The sequence below is a fragment of the Pinus tabuliformis genome, chromosome 9, assembly GCF_031772625.1.
Source record: "Pinus tabuliformis cultivar Carrire ecotype Pingquan chromosome 9, CPIR1, whole genome shotgun sequence".
Taxonomy (NCBI): domain Eukaryota; kingdom Viridiplantae; phylum Streptophyta; class Pinopsida; order Pinales; family Pinaceae; genus Pinus; species Pinus tabuliformis.
The window spans coordinates 246,617,346-246,640,543 of NC_142307.1; positions in this window are offsets into that span (position 1 = coordinate 246,617,346).

Genomic DNA, 23,198 nt, shown 5'->3' on the forward strand with positions numbered 1-23,198 from the left:
ATTGATTAGTTAGTAGTATTTAACCCTTCTCATGGCATTTAGAGAAGGGTCCGGAAATCTGTCAAAAAAACTTGTCCTCAGAACATGCACTTCTGCACCCTCAGAGGAGGTTTTTGATGAATGGATGGATCGAGATTTATTTATGTTTGCATTTTAATGTCTGTTACTGATGTTGCACTTCTGTACCCTTAGCAGATATTAGAACAAGTAGAAATAAATCATTATTGCTTGAAGTTTATTAGTTAAATCAGTCATAAATGGTACTTTTATCTCTTGACTAAATTCTGCTAGTATTCCTAAAGTGATATGCAGCTGAGTTCTTTATATGTTACTGTATGAATGTCTGTATTACCATTTGGCACTTCTGTACGGTGGGGTCATTTATTTATTCTTGACATATAGAAAACTGTTTATGCGATATGCTGTTCACAACTACTCTGCCTAACTTCTTATGCAGAATGGTTTATCTTTATCGATTTATATTCTGATAATATTTGAATGATCTTTATTACCAGCTGTTGTTTGAAATCTTTCTAGATCGCATAACAAAAGAAAACACCCTGGGTTAGCGTAGACTAGATGTACTGTTTCTCTTCATTAGATTACATTAGCATAGAGTTAGTTTAACAGTTAAAATTAAGACTAGCTTAGAGAAACCTTTAGATTAATACCATCAAACTCTACACACACACGCACACCCCTCACATTGGGAAACTGGTCCCATTACCCCCAGTCGGACCCGCTACTCCAAACGGGCAAGGAGCCGCCAACCAGGTTCCGGACCGGGTGGGTATCCCCCTTGTTGTTGACCCGACTTCGGGGCCCTCAACACTTACGTAAAGCAAATCTCCATCAAGGCACGCGTCTTTAATCCATTAAATAACTGACAACTAATTCATTCACTATCATTAAAGGCGCATGATTTCGGGTCAGATTATAGTAATTGGTTTTTTCTTTGAATGGCGCGCCCGACGGATTCGTACTGGAGTGATTTATGATTTGCTGACGCAACCTCGCATGTCGCAGTGATCGCAATATCGCATCATCGCAAATCGCATGGATGTTGTGATCGCAGCGATCGCAATATCGCAGATCGCATGGAGTTTGGTGTTTACCAAAAACTTGTCTGGCTTGTTTCTGCGATATGCGATCTAGCGATCGGCGCTATCGCAGATCGGCGAATCTTAAAGTTTTTCTTTATGAGCATTACCATTTTGCGATGCGATGTCATTATTAACACGAGGATCTTTGCGCATAAAAAGGGAAATGAAGGTGTTTCATACCTTTTGCAATGCGACCTTAAGGTTTTCTCTTTTATCATAGACTTAGGTTTTAAACTATCTAAGAGGCTTTTTCCAAGCGTATGATTGTGACTTCAAAAAGAAACTCTTGCTTTTCCTAAAAAATTAACTAAGGGTCCCCATTCATCCAGTATCGTGGCTGATACTTAATTGAATAAGGGGGGGTGTTGCTGGCTACAACACCTCCTTTTGGAAATGTTGGTGCTCCTTACATGGGAACGCTGTCCCTTCCTAGGTTAACTATTGGGTTGCCTGTTTGGTTGTTTTCAACCTCTCTGGTCCCTATCGTCTCAACTCCTGGTCAATCAGTTCCTCCACCTGAGCAACATCATGTTGATTCTAAGGTAGACCTCTCCCCTTCTTCACCTGTCTCTACGTCCTCATCTTCTACTTCGCCTAGTGAAAGTCTGGATTCAAGTAACTAGGTGGCTAAGAAGAAGAAGAAGAAGACGAAGAAGAAGAAGTCTCCTAAGCGAGAAGTTAAAATTACAGCTCAAGTCGGGCCACCTTCTGCTCCTCTGCGGAAGTTCAAGTTTCCTTGTAGGTTATGCAAGGATGACCATCTTCTTCGTGATTGTCCCGGCATTCCCAAGATCTTAGAAGTATGGTCTCGCGATCCGGCCCGCCCCTCATCGTCCTCTGAAGCTCATGGCGATGCTACCTTATCAGCTGGCACTGGTAAGGAGAAAGGGAAGATTCGAATCCCCTGTAGACTATGTGAAGGCAACCATCCCCTTCACCTTTGTCTGCTCATGGATAAAGCTTCCACTATATTGGAAATTCTTACAGCTTCCTCACCCCAACTTCCCGTTGGTTATCAACGTCTCTCTGCAGCTCGAGATCGTCTCCCTGTTGAAAAAGAGATCAACTTAGATTCTTCTCTTGTCTAGGCTCCTCTTCCCGAACCTGGTTGTGCCAAGCCTGTTCCCGACCAACCATTGGTCGGAAAGAGTGTCAACTCGAGTTCACCACCCGTCGATCACTCTATTTCGGAAGAGCATCATGCCCATGTTCTTCTCATCTCCTTAGATTCTCCTGAGTCTGAAAATGACTCTCCTATTCCAGCTAATCCCGAGAGTCCTTCTTCGGTTCCTTTAGAGCAGTGGGGAAATCATATGATTCCCCCACCAAGTAGTTCAGTCGTTTCCTTCGGCTGGAGTCATTTGACCACCTTCCGCCTTCCATCCGATGTGCCTTTCTAGACTACAGTACATGCCTATGATAAGGCAGTACCTGGCACTGTTTTGGATGAAGGTTCCTTTGTTAGTCTTATGCCTTCCACTACTTGGCAAGCTTTGGGCTCCCCACAACTTGTGCCGGTCGCGCAGAATTTGCTGGCCTTTGATGGAGGATACACTCAACCATTAGGGATCCTTCTGAAGTTCCCTGTTACTTTGGGAGGCAAAACCATCTATATTAATGTACTGGTTACCCACGGTGCTTTAGATGTCAGTCTTCTCCTTGGTCGTGACTATGTTTATGCCATGGGGGCCCTTGTCTCTTCGCTTTTCCGTGTGGTTTGTTTTCCACACGACGAAAGAATGGTGATTATTGATCAATTATCGTTCGTTAGTCCCGCGATGCCTCCTGCGCTGTTGTCATCCCCTCCTAGTTTTTATCCACCAGTTGTATTTGCCCCACCACAGATCAACTACGTGGCCACTTCTCCCGTGCCTATATCCAGTGATGTCGCCGTTGTGCATAGTGTCCTGGGGGCATTGGGCCTTGACTTCCAAGGTGTTGTCCTTCCACCGAGAGTGGCACTCTTGGAAGCCCCGACTTCCTGTTCATTATGAAACTAGGTCTGGTCGGAGCATAGTTCCTTTCCTATGTCAAGCTCCTTAAAAAATGAAACTAGGGCCGGTTGGAGCATAGTTCCTTTCCTGTGTCAAGCTCCTTAAAAAATGAAACTAGGTATGGTCAGAGCATAGTTCCTTTCCTGTGTCAAGCTCCTTAACAAATGAAACCAGGTGTCATGAGGATAGTTTTGATCTTGTGTCGACCTCGTTAAAAAATGAAACAAGGTGTCCGAGGATAGTTCTTTTTTTATGTCGACCTTGTTAAAAAATGAAATAAGGGTTATGAGGATAGTTCTTTTCCTATGTCAACCTCATTAGAAAATGAAACAACTCCCATTCCAAATCGAGCCTTTGATTAAGATCTCGTAAAATCCAAGTCGAGTCTTTCCAAGATCTCAAAAGTGAACCTTCATTCCATCCACCTTGTTGAATGCAATGAAGCTTGAGGGGCATGTACCTTGATTTGCGTCATTATGCTGGGGGCATGCGAACTCATACCTGATTTACATCTTGTGATTTGCGTTTTTATCCACTAAATTCTGCTAGAGGAGCCTTGGTTGTTTCATTCCATCACCACCATCTCTTTGGCTGATCATATGCTTTCACTTGATTATTTATCCTTTCCTCAGGAACCGCAACAATGAGTGGTTTTATTAGCCAACCTCTTGACCATTACATGTTTTGAGCAGTTCCACCATTACTGGAACCAGTTGCTACCCTTTATACCACTCGTTCCTCCAAGACGAGTCTCCTTTAAAGCTCTTTTCTGACTTGTAAAATATGAAAATATTGTCGAGTATTTTTCCCTTTTTGACTCGTTAAAGAGAATAAAAATGGAGGACTACTTTCAGCTCTTTTTCCACTGTTTAAAGACGAAAAGATTGTTGAGTTTTACCTCTTGACTCGTTAAACAAAATTAAAGAGGCGGTCGCCTTTAAGCTCTTTTCCGACTGTTTAAACACAAAAAGATTGCTGGGCCTTGTCGTTTCAGGCTTGTTAACGGTTACAAAACGACATGATTTTGATCGCTTTTTTTTACTTTTTCAGGTTGAAGTCACTAATCATGAAAAGTACTCCTCGATCGTAATGGTCGGGCAGTTCTTTTGGGCATTGTTTTATACTTTTTCGGGCTCAAGAGACACAACTTTACGAAAAAGGACACCCCTGGAGTTTACTTTCTTGTTGTCTTTTCAAACTCTCTAAACATGAAAAGATGCCGAGTTCTTCCTCTGTCAGACTCTTTAAAACTTGATGACATTGGCTTCCGTCGAAATGACGCTTTACAAGCATATGCTATCCCCGTCAAGCTTATTGATAAAAAATAATTGGGGTACTCACCAGAAATGGTGGGGAAAATGGAACCACGATCATTGTCGTGTCGGCAGTATGTCGCTCTTGAACATGGCACTTGTGTGCATTCATGTCTGGGTGGGGACATCTCATCTCATTTTTCACTTGCCTCCGTGGGTTTGGGTGATCTTGTTTGACCTCTCATCTGCTCTTTTCCTTGTCTTCATGACCTCTAATCGATTGATGTTAAATACTACCAAGTCCACTGTCGTGCCGCCGATATGTTCAAGAGAAGTTGACCTCTGCGAAATAACAACCTCCCTCTGATAACTCACATAATCCTGATTCACAACAACCTTATCTTCCTCTGTCTCATGTCGATGATGTGGGAAACACTATGGCCCACCTTCGATCAAGGTCTCTTCCTATCGACTTCAGCTCATTATCCAAGAAGTTGATCGAGAGACTCCCTTCTGGTTCCTTGGAGCCTGCATGCCTCAATGGTAGGTTCTTTGTGTTCGACGCGAGGTTTTCATCATTTGCCTCCAATTGAATAATTCTACGGGTGTTCGACGCCAGCTCACTAATTCACATGCCGTAGATTGTACCTATAGTACCTTGAGGGCCATTTTCATTATTGATGGTACCTCTCGCGCCTGTTAACTGTTTTCACCATTGGCTGGTAATCAGATGATGTTCCTGCATGTTCGACTTCGACTCCTGTATTTGCATGCTTGAACTTGTACTTTGTTCGGATCGAGATGGAGTGCGAGACCCTCGATTTTGTCTGTTGGGGTCTAGGCTGCGATTTTGTGGATTATTATGATTATTACATGACTCACTCACTAGATGGCTGCGACCATTCCTGAGTCTATTTATTGATCCTCACTGGATGGCTACGCCCATACCTTGGATCTAGATTATTGTGTACTCTACTATGGATGGCTACGCCCATACCACATATATGGCTATCATGTATTTGAGATATCAGTTGTACTTCTCCACGCAGGTTTTCCGGTGGTAGTGTTGTTGGTTGGACATGTTCTTGTAAAGCATTTCACCCCTCTCTCTCGGGCCTCATGCTTTAGGGGAAATCTGTTACATAACAATTTGTCACCGTCCCTGCTATCCATCTCCCGCATCTTGGAGGACTCATTCCGGGACCTATGAGAAGTGACATGGCCTCCAAACACTTGCATTGCATTCCTATGAACATGAGCTTTATTTGCCTTGAAGACATCTCCTACTAAAAAACCCTAAAAATAGCCCTTTTTCCATTGGCGCGGTTCCATAATGCAACCCTCGCGCCAATGGGGGAAATCCTCCAAAGAGGGCGTGCCAGTTGGTGCTCTTTCATAGAGTCGCACTCGCGCCAACCATAATCAGTGGTGTTTTTAACAAACCAACAGCGGAAGCTTCATCCTAACAAATTATTGATTTGAATCTATCTTGAGGTGGGTGGTTTGGCTATGGATTTACATAGAGAGGAAGTTGTTTTCCACCTCTCATGGAAGCTTCCTTGATGATAAGGCCAATCCCATGATTATTGTGGATGATCCCAACTCCTCTTCCTCCTTCTATAAAAGCTTGTCCATTTTCCTTGGCAGGCTAGTTCCCATAGTTCCAGTAGTTTTTGGGGATAGTTCCAGAATTCCAGAGATTGAGAATTGTTAAGAGCTTCATGCTGCAAGAGCCTTCTTAGTTCCCACAAGGCCAAATCCAAGCAAGGAGATTCTTGTCCAATAACCAAAGAGAGAGAGGCTTGTCCCTATTCCCAACAAGCTTTGCAAGACATGTGCTGCTATACCCGCCAAAGGAGAATCTAGCATCAGAACTTTGGTTGTATTCTTCTTTGATTGATTATTAATGGACGACTATTGGTTATGGTTCCACTCTTGTTATTGATTATGATGATGATGAGTTATGTCCTTTCTGACTGATATATAGTTGCATATGCTAGATTTTATGCTTGTGTTTGTGTCGTTTCTTGTATGTGCAGGTGTCCATTCATGGAGATCGTGGAGATTGTGATCTGTCGGAGCAAAGGAACAGGAGCACCACCTCTTCTACAAACACTAGCGTTGGAATCTAGGTAGGCCTCTATCACTGGTCTATTAATTTGCAATTAGGAACTTGCGCTGTAGCATTGTATGATTGTTGCTAGACCCGGTCTGGGCTAGTAGGGACCACCTTTGTCCGCAGAGGGGATTTACCTCCTCAACAATTATAAACCTAATGGACTAATAAACCCAAGGGCTTGATATTAAAAACCCAAGGGATTATAAACGCAGCGGAACAACATTAAACCCTAGGACGAATATTTAGCCCTAAGAATATACACCCTAAAATTAATAAATTGAAGGGATAAATATTGTAAACCCTAGGTTTAATATTAAACCCTAGGAATATAGACCCTATAATTAATATATATTTTTTTCTAAGTTATGCTAATTCTACTAAGGTAAGAAAAATATCATACACTGAGGCCGAAGCCTGTACTTAGCTATGCCAGAGGAAAGGCATCAGCCAACAAGAATACTAGATTTGAACTGCCCAAAAGGGAAACCACTTCTTAACTGAAGTTTCTCAAAAATATGATCTTGCTTCACGCAGAGGAAACCAACAAATTAACAAGTTTTGCGTCATTGTATCTGAGGAGACTAAAAAAATAAACCCAACTAAAGAGCCTAATATTTTAGTGTTCCCCAAGAAAAAACCATTGAAAACAGAAACTGAAGAACAAAGTCCCAATGAACTTGAGACTCATGGTAGCTGAGTGGCAGTCTACAAGGTAGGCACGTGGCATGTTGAATGGTGGAAAAGTGGCAGAACAAGCGGCAAGGTGGTAGAACAGGTGATGAACACACGACATCGAGGTGGCGACTAGGGATGTGGCGGCGACGGAGGGTGCTCCTCCACGATGAAGCATCTGTACTCATCCATGTTGCCACTTTCCAGTGACGCAGTCTCTGTGTCGCCCATCTGCAGCTCTGGTTGCTCTTCCTTAATGATGCAAGAGTATTCATCGATGACCCAATTCATCTGCGGAGCCATTTCCACTTCCTTCCCTATGCGTCTGGTTGGTAGCTCTGTGCTTCGCTCCCCTGCACACTGAAGACTCAACTGTGCCAGTTCTATTTTGGCCTTGGTATGGTTGCTTCCCGCAGTGGTGCGTCCTCCCGCAACAATGCCTGAGAGCCCCATTGCTTCAGTGTGGCCATCACCCATTGCTCTGTGTTCCTTAGTTTCCATGAGTCGACTACCAACCTCAGAGTCATGAGCCTCCAAATTTTGCTTCTCCTCATGAAAGCTAATGGTAATGGTGGCAGTGATGAGGGGCTGATTCAGGGCAGAGCAAAAGGTTAATTGAGCATTCTGGGAATGTGGCGGATGAGTTGGTGGAGTGCTTTTGGGAGAAGGGCTGGAAGTGGAGGGAAAACTGCTCGAAGGCATAGCAAAGGCCCCTAAGTGGAAACGACCTCTGCCACTCGTGTCTTGGGGTAGCAGCTAGTGTTATGCTCAGCTAGAGAGGAGGTGGTCTCCAAAGTAGAAGAGTGCTTAGAGCGACTCAAGCTCCCTCGGTTCCCACATCTGAGGTTGCACATCCTATGGCACACCATGCTTTCTGCAATTGGAAGCAATTTTTTGTCCAAATTATGTGCAGTGGGCTGCAGCGTTGCAGCGGAGCTAATAGGAAATTCAGCAGAGGGATGAGCTACCAGAGCCGAGGGGATGAGAATTTAAAAATTCAAGCTATGGGTGAAATGGATGCCCGAGCCAAAATTTATGCAATGGTAAAGATTACAGCGTCTCCTAGTGGTTGTGCGGGAGCTGGGCGCTGCCACTGCATGAGGGCAGAGGCATTGCAAGGGCCGAGGTTGCAGAGGAGGAATGGTAGGAGGAGAAGTGGTATTTTCCCAAGAGCCCATTATTCCTTTGAGTCGAGGTTGAGGTCAATTATCAGAGTGGTGGCAGTGTTCATTCGAGCCGCATTTATGGTGATGGTTAATGCCATATTTGGACCTTTGTGCCACCCTGTGGGAGGCCATGTGCTCTCGCCACACACCAACCCAGTTGGCAGCCACCTCATCATCCTCTATTGTCACCCGCATCTGGGAAACCCTATAATTAATATTATGAACCCAAGAATTTTATATTACAAACCCAATGGATTATAAACATAGATTGATATTATAAACCTTATTAAACCCTAGGATTGATATTATAAACCTTATCAATAATTCTATACACTAGCAAGAATTTTAAACTCAAGGAATTAATATTATAAAACTAAGGGATTGATAAACCCAAAGGATTAATACTATAAACCCAAATAATTCTAAAAGCAAGGGTTTAATATTATTAACTCAATAGATTATATAGTGAGGGGGTAATTTTAAACACGAGGGATTAATATTATAAACCTAAGGTATTGATAAACCCAAAGGATTAATATTAAAAACCCAAGGGATTAATAGTAAACCCTAAGATTAATATTATAAACACTAATATTATAAACCTTTTATTAAATCCAAGTTTTGTAATGTACCAATGTGGCATTGAAGAAGTTACAATGTAATGTAACATTACGACAATGATTGTTATACTTAGTTTCATATTGAGACAATGTTTGTCATAATGTTATGTTGGATACATTTTTGTACCATTCCAATCATATAGTAATTAACCCTTGACATTATAAGCCCAAGGGACTAATAAACCCAACTTAATAATACTAAAAACTAAAGGGATTATAAACCGAAGCAAATAATATTAAACCCAAGGGAATAATATTATAATATAAATGGACATAGACACTCATAAATATTATAAAACCCTAAAATAAACATTAAACGTGAAGATTCATATCATAAACCTTATGGTTAATATTATAAACCTAATGGATTAATAAACCTAAGGGCTTAGTATTAAAAACCCAAGGGATTATAAACCCAAAGGAATAACATTAAACCCTAGGAATATAAACCCTAAAATTAATATTATGAATCCAAGAATTTTATATTAAAATCCAAATGGATTATAAACCCTAGGACTGATATTATAAACCTTATCAATAATGTTATATCCTAGTAATATGAACCCAAGGGATTAATATTAAAAACCCAAGGGATTATAATGCGAGAGAATAACAATAGACCCTAGTATAAATATTAAATTGTAGGAATATAAACCCTAAGATTAATCTTGTAAACCTTAGAATTAATATTATAAACCCAAGATATTAATACTATAAATCCAAGGAATTAATAAACTTAAGGGATTACTAGTATAATGTTAATGTATTATATAGTGAAGGGGATAATTCTAAACACAAGGGATTAATATTATAAGCCTAAGGAATTGATAAACCCAAAGGATTAATATTAAAAACCTAAGGGATTAATGATAAACCCTTAGATTAATATTATAAACCCTAATACTACATATTATAAACTCAATATTAAACTTCAATATTATAAACCAAATACTAAAAGTCCCTAATATTATAAACATTGTATTAAATCCAAGTTTTGTAATGTAACAATGCGGCATTGAATAAATTACAATGTAATGTAGCATTTTGACAATGATTGTTAGAAACCCAAGGGATTAAACCCTTAGGTCTATTAATCTCATGGATTTATAATATTAATCCAATAAGAAAGATGCCTTTTGCTAATATTTAATATTATAAATACTGAATATTAAAATATTAATTATTAATAATATTAAATATTTTTTTAATTATCAATATTATTAATAAGGTCTTATTAACATTAATATGTAAATGTTATTACTAATATCAATTTTTAAATGTTATTAATAATTCTAATGTTTTTTATGTGTTAATAAAATTAAATGTTAATAATCTTTGAAAATAATGTTATTAGCAATTTTTTAAACATTATTAATATTTTATTAATGATGTTATTATTGATTTTGTTATTAATAATATTATTAATAATATTGTTTTTAATATTCCCCCAATAATATGGTTTATAATATTAATTTAAATGTTATTCCTATTATTAATGATAATTTTTATTTATAAACCTAATGGATTAATAAACGCAAGGGCCTAATATTAAAAACCCAAGGGAATAACATTAAACCCAAGGATGAATATTAAACCCTAGGAATATAAACTGTAAAATTAATAAACTGAAGGGATTAATATTGTAAACCCTTGCTTAATATTAAAACCTAGGAACATAAACCCTATAATTAATATTAAGAACCTAAGAAATTTACATTACAAACGTAATGGATTATAAATCCAATGGATTTATATTAAACCTTAGGATTGATATTATAAACCTTATCAATAATATTATACCCTAGGAATATGAACCCTTAGATTAATAAACTAAATTGATTAATATTAAAAATCAAAGAGATTAATACTATTTGATTAGATTAATAAATCCATTGGATTAATATTAAAAACCTAAGGGATTAACAACAAACCCTAAGATTAATATTATAAACCCTAATACTACAAATTATAAACCCAATATTAAAATTTAAAATTATAAACCAAATATTTAAAGGCCCTAAAATATAAACCTTGTATTAAATCCAAGTTTTGTAATGTAATAATGTGGCATTGAATAAGTTACAATGTAATTAAACAATATGCCAATGGTTGTTAGACTTATTTTCATATTGAGACAATGTTTGTCACAATGTTATGATGGATACATTTTGTACCATTCTAATCTTATAGTAATAAACCCTTGATATTATCATCCCAAGGGACTAATAAACCAAGTTATTAATACTAAAAACCTGAGGTATTATAACCCAAGCGAATAATATTAAACCGAGGGGATTAATACTATAAACTAAAGGCATACACATTCTAAGATAAATATTATAAACCCTAAAATAAACATTAAACCTCAATATCCATATCATGAACCTTATATTTAATATTATAAACCTAATGGATTAATAAACCTAAGGGCTTAATATTAAAAACCCAATTAATTATAACCCAAGGGAATAACATTCAACCCTAGGATGAATATTGAACCCTAGGAATATAAAACCTATAATTAATATTATGAACCGAAGAAATTTATATTACAAACCCAATGGATTATAAACCATAGGATTGATATTATAAACCTTATCAATAATGTTATACCCTAGTAATAATTTTAAACCCAAGGCATTAATATTATAAACCTAAGGGATTGATAAACCCAAAGGATTAATATTAAAAACCCAAGGGATTGATAAACCCAAGGGATTAATAGTAAACCCTAATATATTAATATTAAATCGTAGGAACATAATCTCTAAGATTAATAAACCCAAAAGATTAATACTATAAACCCAAAGAATTTTAAAATCAAGGGATTTATATTATTAACTCAATAGATTATATAGTGAGGGGGTATTTTTAAATGCAATGAATTAATATTATAAACCGACGGCATTGATAAACCCAAAGGGTTAATATTAAAAACCAAAGGGATTAATAGTAAACCCTAAGATTAATTACGCCAATAAGCGTCCCTCCTATTGGAATTGGGCACTTTAATCATTTTGTTAATCATAAATTCCAATAAGATGGTTGAAAATAAAATATGTTGGAATATTTTCATAGTCACCAATATGTCAATGGATGAAATTGATAGAAATAACTTCCCTGCATATCTAAATCTAGTGATTAAACCCATTTTAAATTATTTTTTTACCAAATTATGATTAAAAATTTACTGTTCCATTAATTATTAGCGAGTGTAGAGATTAATGAAAATTTTATTCCCTTGATTGAAACTTGGTGCATAACCTATTTTGAAACACATATCCATTATTGAAAGGACCATTAGACTATGAAACTTCTACTCTAACCACATGTCAATTGTAGTTTATAGTTAATCAATTATATTGTAATGTTTCCAGCTCCTACACGTAAACCTTTGTAATGTTTCCAACTCGTGTCTAGGTAAAGCTTATACTATTGTGAGTTCACATCCTTTGTAACATTTCCAACTCGCGTCGAGATCAACCTTAAACTGTATCCAGTTCACATTCTCAGGAGAAACTATTTCATTTCTTAGGTTTGGATGGCCCAATTACTTAACTTTATTTTCAAATTTAGATGTCTATTTTTTTTTCAAATTACTCATCTTTGTATGGATTCTGAGTTTTGAAAGTTCATTTTCATTGGACTCTAGATGAACCTCCCTAGAATTATGATTCTGAAGACAAACATTTTCATTCTTCATCTTTAGATGGCCCACATTTGATTACTCAACTTAATTTTTAAATTTGGAGGTTTGATTTTCTTTTCAAATCAATCATCATTATATGCATTATGGATTTTGAGTTTTTGAGGTTTAGTTACATTAGAATCTGGATCAAACTTCTTGGAATGAATCTCATTGAGACTGTACAATATTTTTGTGTATTTTGGTATGAATGTGATTGAGAAGGTATTTTGGTGTTTGTATTGTTGGTATGTAGAAGGTGTAGGAAAATAAATAGCCACAAAAGATATAAGAATATATGCCTGTAGTTTTTATGCAAAGGAAAATGGATGCGTTTGGCATGTCTTAGACATTTTGATATGGAATGAGCTATGTTTTGTACATATTTCCATAGCTTTTTAAATTGAGCCATGTATATGTATGGAGTCTAATAGTTTCCTGAAGTACATGAGCTTTTTAATAAGCTATGGACATGCTTTTAGTGGCCTAGAAATCTAAAAGGAAAAAAATAGCTGAGAAAAATTTATAAGAGTTAATAAATCGACTTTACCATTGTTCCATTGTTACAGGCTCCACCCTTTTGTATTTTCTATTTTGATGTTTGGGTGGATTTAATATTCAATACTCACATGTTTGTGTTCAGATATTTATTCCAAATATCATAAAATCAATTTCTAACATATTATATACATGTGACTATATCTATGCATGTGACTAAAAGTAAAATAGATTAAATTTAATGTTATGTTACATTAAAATTTTATATATACATGCTTTGCTATGCCATGTTTAATATATACATTTTAACACTATGTATGTACAAAATAAATAAAACTCAAATCCATTGTGAAAAAAGGAAGCAAATAGATACAAATAATAAACTCAAAGTTGAGCGAGGTAGGAAACTAAATATAAAAACGAAATGCGAAGTATAAAAAGAAACCATGTGATGGGTTTTTTACCAGCAAAGTATAAAAAAATTATTATCTAAAAAAAATCGGATACAAGACTGTGTGATAAAGATGGTAGACTTCAATAGTTTGGAACTAGGTTAAAGAAGAGAGTGAACCAAAATAAGGTTTAAATAAACTTTTGGTTGAAATTATGATTACTTACTGCAAAACCATCACATGGTTATCACCGACAACATGAGAATAACCTATAGAAATTTTATGCATAAAAGAAAACCAAACAATACCTTCACACAACCATTCATTTGTTGAGATTTTTCTTCACATTCTTCAAGCATCTTACAAACTAGCAATCATCATTGGGAATTATAGATGTGTGTGCAAAAAATTAGTCAAGAATTGAAGAAAACCTCATAAATTGGCTAAAACCGCTCAGTCAAAATTTCAACAGCATCTTGGTGTTTGAGGTTGGGGATAGTTTGGACTAAGCAACCACCTCTTCTTATAGATTTAGTGCTATTGATCAATGATCCGGGTCATTGTTGAGTTATATCTCCACCATCGGATGGGTTTGGGGTGAGGTCCGTCCAAGTTTCTGTAGAAGATTTGATGGGAAAAAACAAAAATAACTTGCAAAGTGATGACACTCATCATTCAAACAAAGAAGATTTGAATGACATTGAAGATCGAAAGGTCGAAGATCCTGAGGATTTAACTAACAAAGGAAACAAGAATTCGCAGAGGGATGATAATAGCCATTCACATTAATATTAAAAACCCAAGGGATTAATAGTAAACCCTAAGATTAATATTATAAACCCTAATACTACAAATTACAAACCCAATATTAAACTTTAATATTATAAACCAAATATTAAAATGCCCTAATATTATTAACCTTTTATTAAATCCAAGTTTTGTAATGTACTAATGTGGCATTGAATATGTTACAATGTAATGTAACATTGCGACAATGATTGTTAGACTTAGTTTCATATTGAGACAATGTTTGTCATAATGTTATGTTGGATACATTTTTGTACCATTCCAACCTTATAGTAATTAACCCTTGATATTATAAGCCCAAGGGACTAATAAACCCAACTTATTAATCCTAAAAACCCAAGGGATTATAAACCGAAGCAAATAATATTAAACCCAAGGGAGTAATATTATAATCCAAATGAATATAGACCCTATGCTAAATACATTAAATCTGAAGATTCATATCATGAACCTTATGATTAATATTATAAACCTAATGGATTAATAAACCTAAGGGCTTAGTATTAAGAACCCAAGGGATTATAAACCCAAAGGAATAACATTAAACCCTACGATGAATATTGAACCCTAGGAATATAAACCCTATAATTAATATTATGAACCCAAGAAATTTATATTACAGTCTGAATGGATTATAAACCCTAGGATTGATATTATAAACCCAAGGGATTCATAAACCCAAGGGATTAATGGTAAACCATAAGATTAATATTATAAACCCTAATACTACAAATTATAAACCCAATATTAAACTTCAATATTATAAACGAAATACTAAAAGTCTCTAATATTATAAACGTTGTATTAAATCCATGTTTTGTAATGTAACAATGCAGCATTGAATAAGTTACAATGTGACAATGATCATTAGAAACCGAAGCGATTAAACCCTTAGGTCTATTAATCTCATGGATTTATAATATCAATCCAATAAGAAAGATGCCTTTTGCTAATATTTATAATATTAAAATATTAAATATTTATAATATTAAATATTAAATAATTTTTTTTAATTATCAACATTAATGATAATTTTTATTTATAAACCTAATGGATTAATAAATGCAAGGGCCTAATATTAAAAACCCAAGGGATTATAAACCCAAGCGAATATCATTAAACCTAGGATTAATATTAAACCCTACTAATATAAGCCCTAAGATCAATATTATAAACCTTAGAATTGATATTATAAACCTAATAGATTAATACTATAAATGGAAGGAATTAATAAACCGAAGGGATTAATATTATAAAATCAATGGATTATAAACTCCACGGATAATTTTAAACCCAAGGGATTAACATTATAAATCGAAGGGATTGATAAACCTAAAAGATTAACATTAAAAACCCAACAAATTGAAACCAAGGGAGTCATAAACCCAAAGGATTAATAGTAAACCCTAAATTATTAATGTTAAATCGTAGGAACATAAACCCTCATATTAATAAACCGAAAGGATTATAGTATAACCCAAAGAATTAAAAGTTAAGGAATTGATATTAACCCCTAGGATTAATATTATAAACCATAGGCTTAATTTTAAAACTTATGAATATAAACCCTATGATTAATATTAGAAACCTTAGAATCAATCTTATAAAACCAAGATATATTATAAGTTTAATATATGAAACTCAAGGATTATAAACCCTAATATTAGTATTATAAATCTAAGAGATTAATATTATAAACCAAAGGGATTAAACAGTTGAATTTATAATATTAATCCAATAAGATAGTTTTCTTTTGCTAATATTTAATATTATAAATAATGAATATTATAAATATTGAATATTCAAATATTAAATATTTATAATATCAAATATTAAATATATATTTTTTTAATTATCAATATTATTAATAAAGTGTTATTAACATTAATCTTTAAATGTTATTAATAATTTTAATGTTGTTATTGTGTTAATAAAACTAGATGTTAATAATTTTTTAAAATAATATGATTAATAATGTTATTAACAATTTTTTAAACATTATTAATATTGTATTAATGAATTTATTAATGATTTTATTATTAATAATATGGTTTATAATATTAATTTAAATGTTATTGCTATTATTATTAATAATTTTTATTTATATTTTTTTTTAAGAAATAATATTTATTTATGATAATATGTATTATAATTTTTTAATAAATTATTTATAAACTAATTTCAAAATTGCCAATAAACCATTTATAAAAGTGAAAATTCAAATTGATGAATTAATTAATTATTTTAAATATAAATTCATTTATACCCTATCTTTATGTTATATTAAATTTATATTTTATTAATTTTATATTGCAGAAAATGGTTGCTATTGTTTTGTAATATCTTAATATGTGGGTTATATCTTTCCATTCAAATTGCTTTATTTGACATATTTTCATTACAACTATTAATGGCTAAGATATGCCTATGACCTATAATTATGTGTGTTAATAATTAATATTATTTTATAACATTAATTAAAAAATCAATTCAAATGAATTAATTAATTATTTATTTATTTTAAATATAAATTAACTTATGTTCAACCCCAAGGGATAGCTCAATTGGTGGAGTTCCTATTGCTAAAGTACTTTCCCATTTGGCAGGTCACAGGGTCAAATCTCTTAGATGCCCCACTCGGGGTTAGGCGGGGGAGTGAACCCCAGTTTAAAAAAAAAACTAAGTTATGCTTTATTTTTATGTTATATTAATTTTATATTATCTTTATGTTATATTAATTTTCTACTATAAAATTGCTACCATTTTTTGTAAAAGTAATATCCAGGTTTATAGCTATATCTAATCATTTCACATATTTGTTTTATCATTGATGCTAATTAGTAAGTAAAATGCAATGCTAATTTTAAATAACAAAGACCATTTATTTTTTATATTTAATCATTTGACATATTTGCTTTACAATCACTAATGGCATCTTAATTATGGTCAAATTTGTGGTATAGGTTAGATTCACTTTAATGTTATTCCCTTGGGTTAGGAGAGATATAAAGTATTTGTGGAATAATAAGTAGATAAAAAGTCTAATCCTAGGAAAAGAAATAGGGGTGACCTCTTTCCTAGCTCTGGTGGGGATCCGTTGATGTTACAATGGGGATCCTTCCATATCAGAGGCTAGAAGCTGCCATAATAGGGTGAACAGTGCCTTCTTTCTCATTTCAATGAGAATGTAGGCCTATAACTAACAACAAAATTGAGTTGTATATAGTATGAATGTAACAATAAAAATGAGTTTTATATAATATGATTGTTACAGTGTGGTTGTTACTCAAACCCAAATTTCAAACTTGTTGTGGACATAGGTATTAACAATTTCCTAGTGTTGGGAAGATTTCAAACTCATAATTGATTAGGCAAAAAATAATAAAAGTTTGGAAAATAATAGTACTGTTTATGGAAAAGTTAGATACAGAAATTCGAGGTAAACTGTCATTCTTCAAAAAGTCCCATGATCACAAAAGAATTAATGGAAAGATTGAGGATACCTAATTATTTATATTTTGATTTTTCCTTTGAATATTAATATATTAAAATAGAATTTACAACAAATTAATAAATGTTTGAATATATTTTATATAACAAATTCAAAAATATATTTCTTAAAATATACTTCTATTATAATAAATTCCAATTAAACAATGAATTAACAACATAACTGCTCACAAGCAATTAAAATAAAATCTTGAATTAAATTCAATAAACATTAATAAATTAGAATAAAATCTTGAATTAAATTCAATAAACATTAATAAATTAGAATAGTATGAAAGTGAGACGCCTACCTTTCGACCTTCTTCCCCATTCAAACCTTCATTATTGGAATGGCTATTATCAAACCTTCATTATTGGAATGGCTATTATCATCCCTCTTGTGAATTCTTTTTGTTTTTTCCCATAAAATCTTCTGGGGGTAAACTTGGATGGACATCCGATGGTGGAGCTATATCTCAACAATGGCGCAGATCGTTGATCAATAGCACTAAATATATAAGAAGAGGTGGTTGCTTAGTTGAAATTTTGACTGAGCTTTGGTTTTTTTTTTTTTTTACTAATTTCTTTCATAGACATCTACAATGCCCAATGATGATTGCTGGTTTGCAAGAAAAATCTCAACAAATAAATGATTGTGTGAAGGTATTGTTTGGATTTCTTTTATGCCATTTTGGGCCATCCAAATGTGAGAAATGAAAACATTTGTGAGTTGGCAACAGTTTAAGGTTTATCTGTAAGCTAGTTGGAAATGTTACAAAGGACGTGAACTGGACACGAGTTGGAAAAGTTACAAAGGTTTAAGTGCAGGAGTTTGAAACGTTATAATATAATTACTTAATTATAACATGTCATAGTGTAATGGTCCTTTTAATAGGTTATGCACCAAGTTTCAATCAAGGGAATCAAATTTGCATTAATCTCTATAGGTGGCTAATAATTAATGGAACAATAATTTTTTAATCATAATTTGGTAAAAAATTAATTTAAACAGGGTTTAATCACTAGATTTAGATATGCAAGGAAGTTAGTTATTTCAATCCATTGCATCCATTGATTTATTGGAGACTAAGAAAATATTGGAGCATCTTTTATTTTCAACCATGTAATTGGAATCTATGATAACAAAATGATTAAAGTGCCAAATTCCAATAGGAAGTATTCCCATAAACTTAAATATAAATCAACCAATAAATTTTTCATTTTTAAATACACCAGATCTCAAATAAATACCAAATACCAAATTTCCCAAATAAATAAATTAAAACCACATCTTTGCAATACTAAAAAAAGAAAATTGGACACCTTTGTAGATTCCTTAAAAAAAAAAGAAGCATTTAATTCTAAATAATCATCAAAACCCTAATACCTATATGATGATTAAACCAATCAAAATACCTTTATAACATTGGGACAATTCCACGGCCTTTTTCTTTTCATTGTAAGGACAATTGTCGCAAAAAAAACTTACACGACCCGATGTTATGAGATTTCTGCAAATTCACCGATTTGACCGAGTTCCACCCCCGGCTCCCAAACGCAATCATCAATCGGCTAAGGGTGCATGTCCCTGACCTCGAACTAGTCTATGGTAGGGAACCCATGGCAAGGGGGTCGGGGTTTGAGAATACTTGCCACTTGCAAATTCAGAGGGTTGAACAAAAGGTGGGATTGAGAGACGGTTTCGATGGTTTAAATAAACGAATTTTAATTTGCTATCAATTCAAGAGGAAATTTGAAAAAAATTCAGAGACGTATAATGGTGTGTGGAAATCTGAATTAAAATAGGTGATAGAAACACACATATTCTAGTAACAACGAGAACGGAAAGTAAAAGAAATTGCACACAAAAAATAGCTAGATTGCCAATTTTTCACAGTGGGTATGTAGATTTATCTCAACCACATGCAAGATTAGCTCGTAAATCTAGTCACCAATATGTTAGATGTCAAGTCACCATTCTTGAATGGGGAATTAAATGAGGAAGTCTATCTTGTTCAATAAGAAGACTTTATAAAATAGGGAGGACTCAAACAAGGACCCACATCCTGGTTTGAGCTACAAACCAAAATCATGTCCCTCTATGTGTGAATGGCCCTGTGACTATTTCTTAGAGATTCCATGCGGCATCAAAACTAAAAGAAACAGTGCTTTGGATTCAACCATGGAAACCAATGATGTGGCCCTATTTTCTTTTGCCATGATGACTCCTTAGCCCATGATTCTCAGATATGATAATGTATTCTCAAATATTTGTTGGAAAAATGTTCACCACTACATTACCTTTGATTTATGCACTGAAAACAACACCATTCCACATAAGATCCACAGAGGCAACTCATGCAAGATACAACTACAATGTCCAAAGGTGAACCAAGACTGATGAACATAGATTGGACACTCTTGAACAACCAAATTTGGATCTGCTATATTTCAACCTTCTTTGCAATTTTCCAAATGGCAAAATACAATCAATAACAGAAGCAAAGAACTAGCTATAACTATAAATTTCAATCATGCACATCCATACACAAATAAACACTGAAATGTGGGAAAAAACTCTAAGCCATTGTATTAATATAATAAAATATGAGTACAATAATTTTGATAAGAGAAACATGAGCTTGATATTGCAAGCAAGACCAAACCAAGGTGACAAATCAATGGCTCCAAGTGTCCGAAATTAATGCTGCAAACTTCAAACAAATATGTATTTGAACACTCAAAAGTGCCCAGAAATTCCTGCAATTTTTATTGGAGTTTCCTCACATAAAATCTAGAAAAACCAAGAAAGGGTTTTGGAAAATTCTACCTACCACCCAGGACCCAAAATTTAAGCTCACTCCTCCTAACTCGCTACTAAACCATTGTTTTTGGGCACCAAAACTCCTCCAAAAATTATGCAAAATTAGGAGCATACTCCTTGAGGCTAGTCCCGCAAAACCCATAAACTATTTGGGCTAGATCTTACCTCGTGAAATTACCCAAATTTGGTGCTACACCCTCTTTGATAGTTTCTAAGTCCCCCACAATTCCAATTGTTGGATATGTCACCAATTTCTTCTCATTTATCCATAGGATTTCACTATAAATTTCCTCTGGAAGATGTGAGTGAAATTCCTTTTAAACCCCGACACAAATAGGATGAATCCAACCCCACAATTTTTTCCCAATAATACTTTTGTGTAGGCCCTAAAATGGTGAGTTTGGCTCTCTCACGAGCAACAACTTCCAGCCCTGAAATTCTCCACAAATTTTGGTCCAACCTCAATAAAATTTCTCCTAAATTTGATGGCGAGAATTCCCCTTGAAACTCCTTAACTCAGTGGTTCGATCTCTGTCCCTATGTCCTCTTGGAAGTTCGAACTAGTTGAAGGAAGAGCTAATGTGTCCCATGACCTCGAGCAAATCTATCCCCACTAAGTTATGAAATAATCTCCTAGGGTGACACTAAAAGTTCATCGAAGGTAGAGATGGAATTCCCACTTGGGAATTCCTTGTGCTAAATAGCATTAGTTTACTTGGCTAAACAACTCAAGAAAATTTGTGTTCAAAAGTTAGATTGTCAAAATATGCCAAAATGGAGGCCACTTCTCCTATTTATAGTTGCTACTACTTTTCTCTCCTTGTGGGCTCAACCATTTGATCTCCTTGCCTCTTCCCTATCCCTCCAATTCGATTTCCTCAAGAAGTGTGTATTTCCTCATTGGGTGGTCCCCACATGCCACTATGTGATTAATCCTCCCTTTTTACCTAATGTTTGGGACCTCCCCTACCACATAACATAACATTAATTAATTTTCACCCACTCTTCCTAAGTTTGTACCCAAACTTTTATCCATCCACAATTTACAAAAATTGAGAAAGGCACTTAGCAAATTTTTATTGGAAGGGATATTATAGTCCTCCCTACCAAAAATTGCTTGTCCTCAAGTAATTCTTGAACAAGCGCTCTTTGCATGCCAACACAAGCAACACTGCAAGCAGTACCGGGGTCCCAATTTTTCCACTGAGCCAGTCCCAATCGATGCACTAACCTATCATAAAGGAGTCCCCAGATACTCGGGACCCAAGTCATCTCGCTCAATTTGAATCATCCCTCGCCCCATGTGTAGGCCCAAGGTATAGGGGTGTGAGAGTCCTTCAACCTCTTGTTTGTAAGCAGAGCACCTCGATGTTTCCAAACCCCTGTCAACTCCATGGAAAGTTGTCCTGTCGGAAAATTGATTGTGGGTACCTTAAGATGGAACTCCTAAAGATACAACCCAAGTCTCATAAAATAGATCCCTCGTCCTCGTGTGCCAATCACGATCGCTGCCTACCAGTCATATAGCCACCCAAGTGAGACGCTATCTTGTATCAACTGGTCTATCAGAAGTGAAGTTCCTGCTATCTAACGAAGTCTGAATGGAAGATATGGGTGACGTCCCCTTGTAAGAACCCACTCTCCCCAATATATAAACCAAATGCTAAGACATGTAACTCTTGAGTCCCAAACTAATCTCAAAGTGAGTCAACCAAGTGGATATTGCACCAGTCAAGTCATAATGCAACCCTCCCATGCTCCTACAGATTCATTCACTCTCGTAAACCTCCACTACAAATACAATATGGGGAAAATCCACTACACATAGGTATATCCTACTAGAGAACCCCACCTAGGCTCAGGCTCCTATCGAAACAATAGTGAGAAGGGCCTTCCTTGACCCGTAGTGATCATCATGATGGTCTCCAAACTGTTATTCGAAGGAGGATGCAATCTTGTCTCTATCATCCCCATGATCCTTCCAAAACAAGGTAGTCCTCTAACACAATGGATCCTTGGATCCCACAACCAGATCACAGGCCCATCGCTCCCAATTCTTGATGTCTGCCACTGAGTAGTACCAATGACCACCAAGGAACACACGTGCCAATCATCCTGCCATACTAGTGCAGTGCCCCATGTCATTAGTGAATCTCTAGGGGGCGAACTACTCTCCATGCAACTGAAACCCAATGGAAGACCTATGAGATCTTCGCTTATAGAAACTAGCACATCCTTGAATGTGGTTGAACTTCCAAGCCTTGAGAGGTCGAGATCCCGTGTTGATTGGAAAAGGAAGTTGCCATGGTAACTCCATGGCTCTCTAGTCATAATCGGCGGTCCAATATGCTCTTACTAGGTCCTCGCCTCTTGTATCTCTCGACTACCATACAAGTAATGACTAAAGCTATTCCCAACATGCAGGGACAACTCAACAATGCATGAGCCTCTCACCCCATGAATAGCCTCGATCCTAAGCAACAACGAGGAATACCCACATCACAGTGTGGGGAAAACCTCAGTGATATCCCACGTGTTGACCCAAGAATGAGCTAGATCTCTCTCTTTGAGGGTCA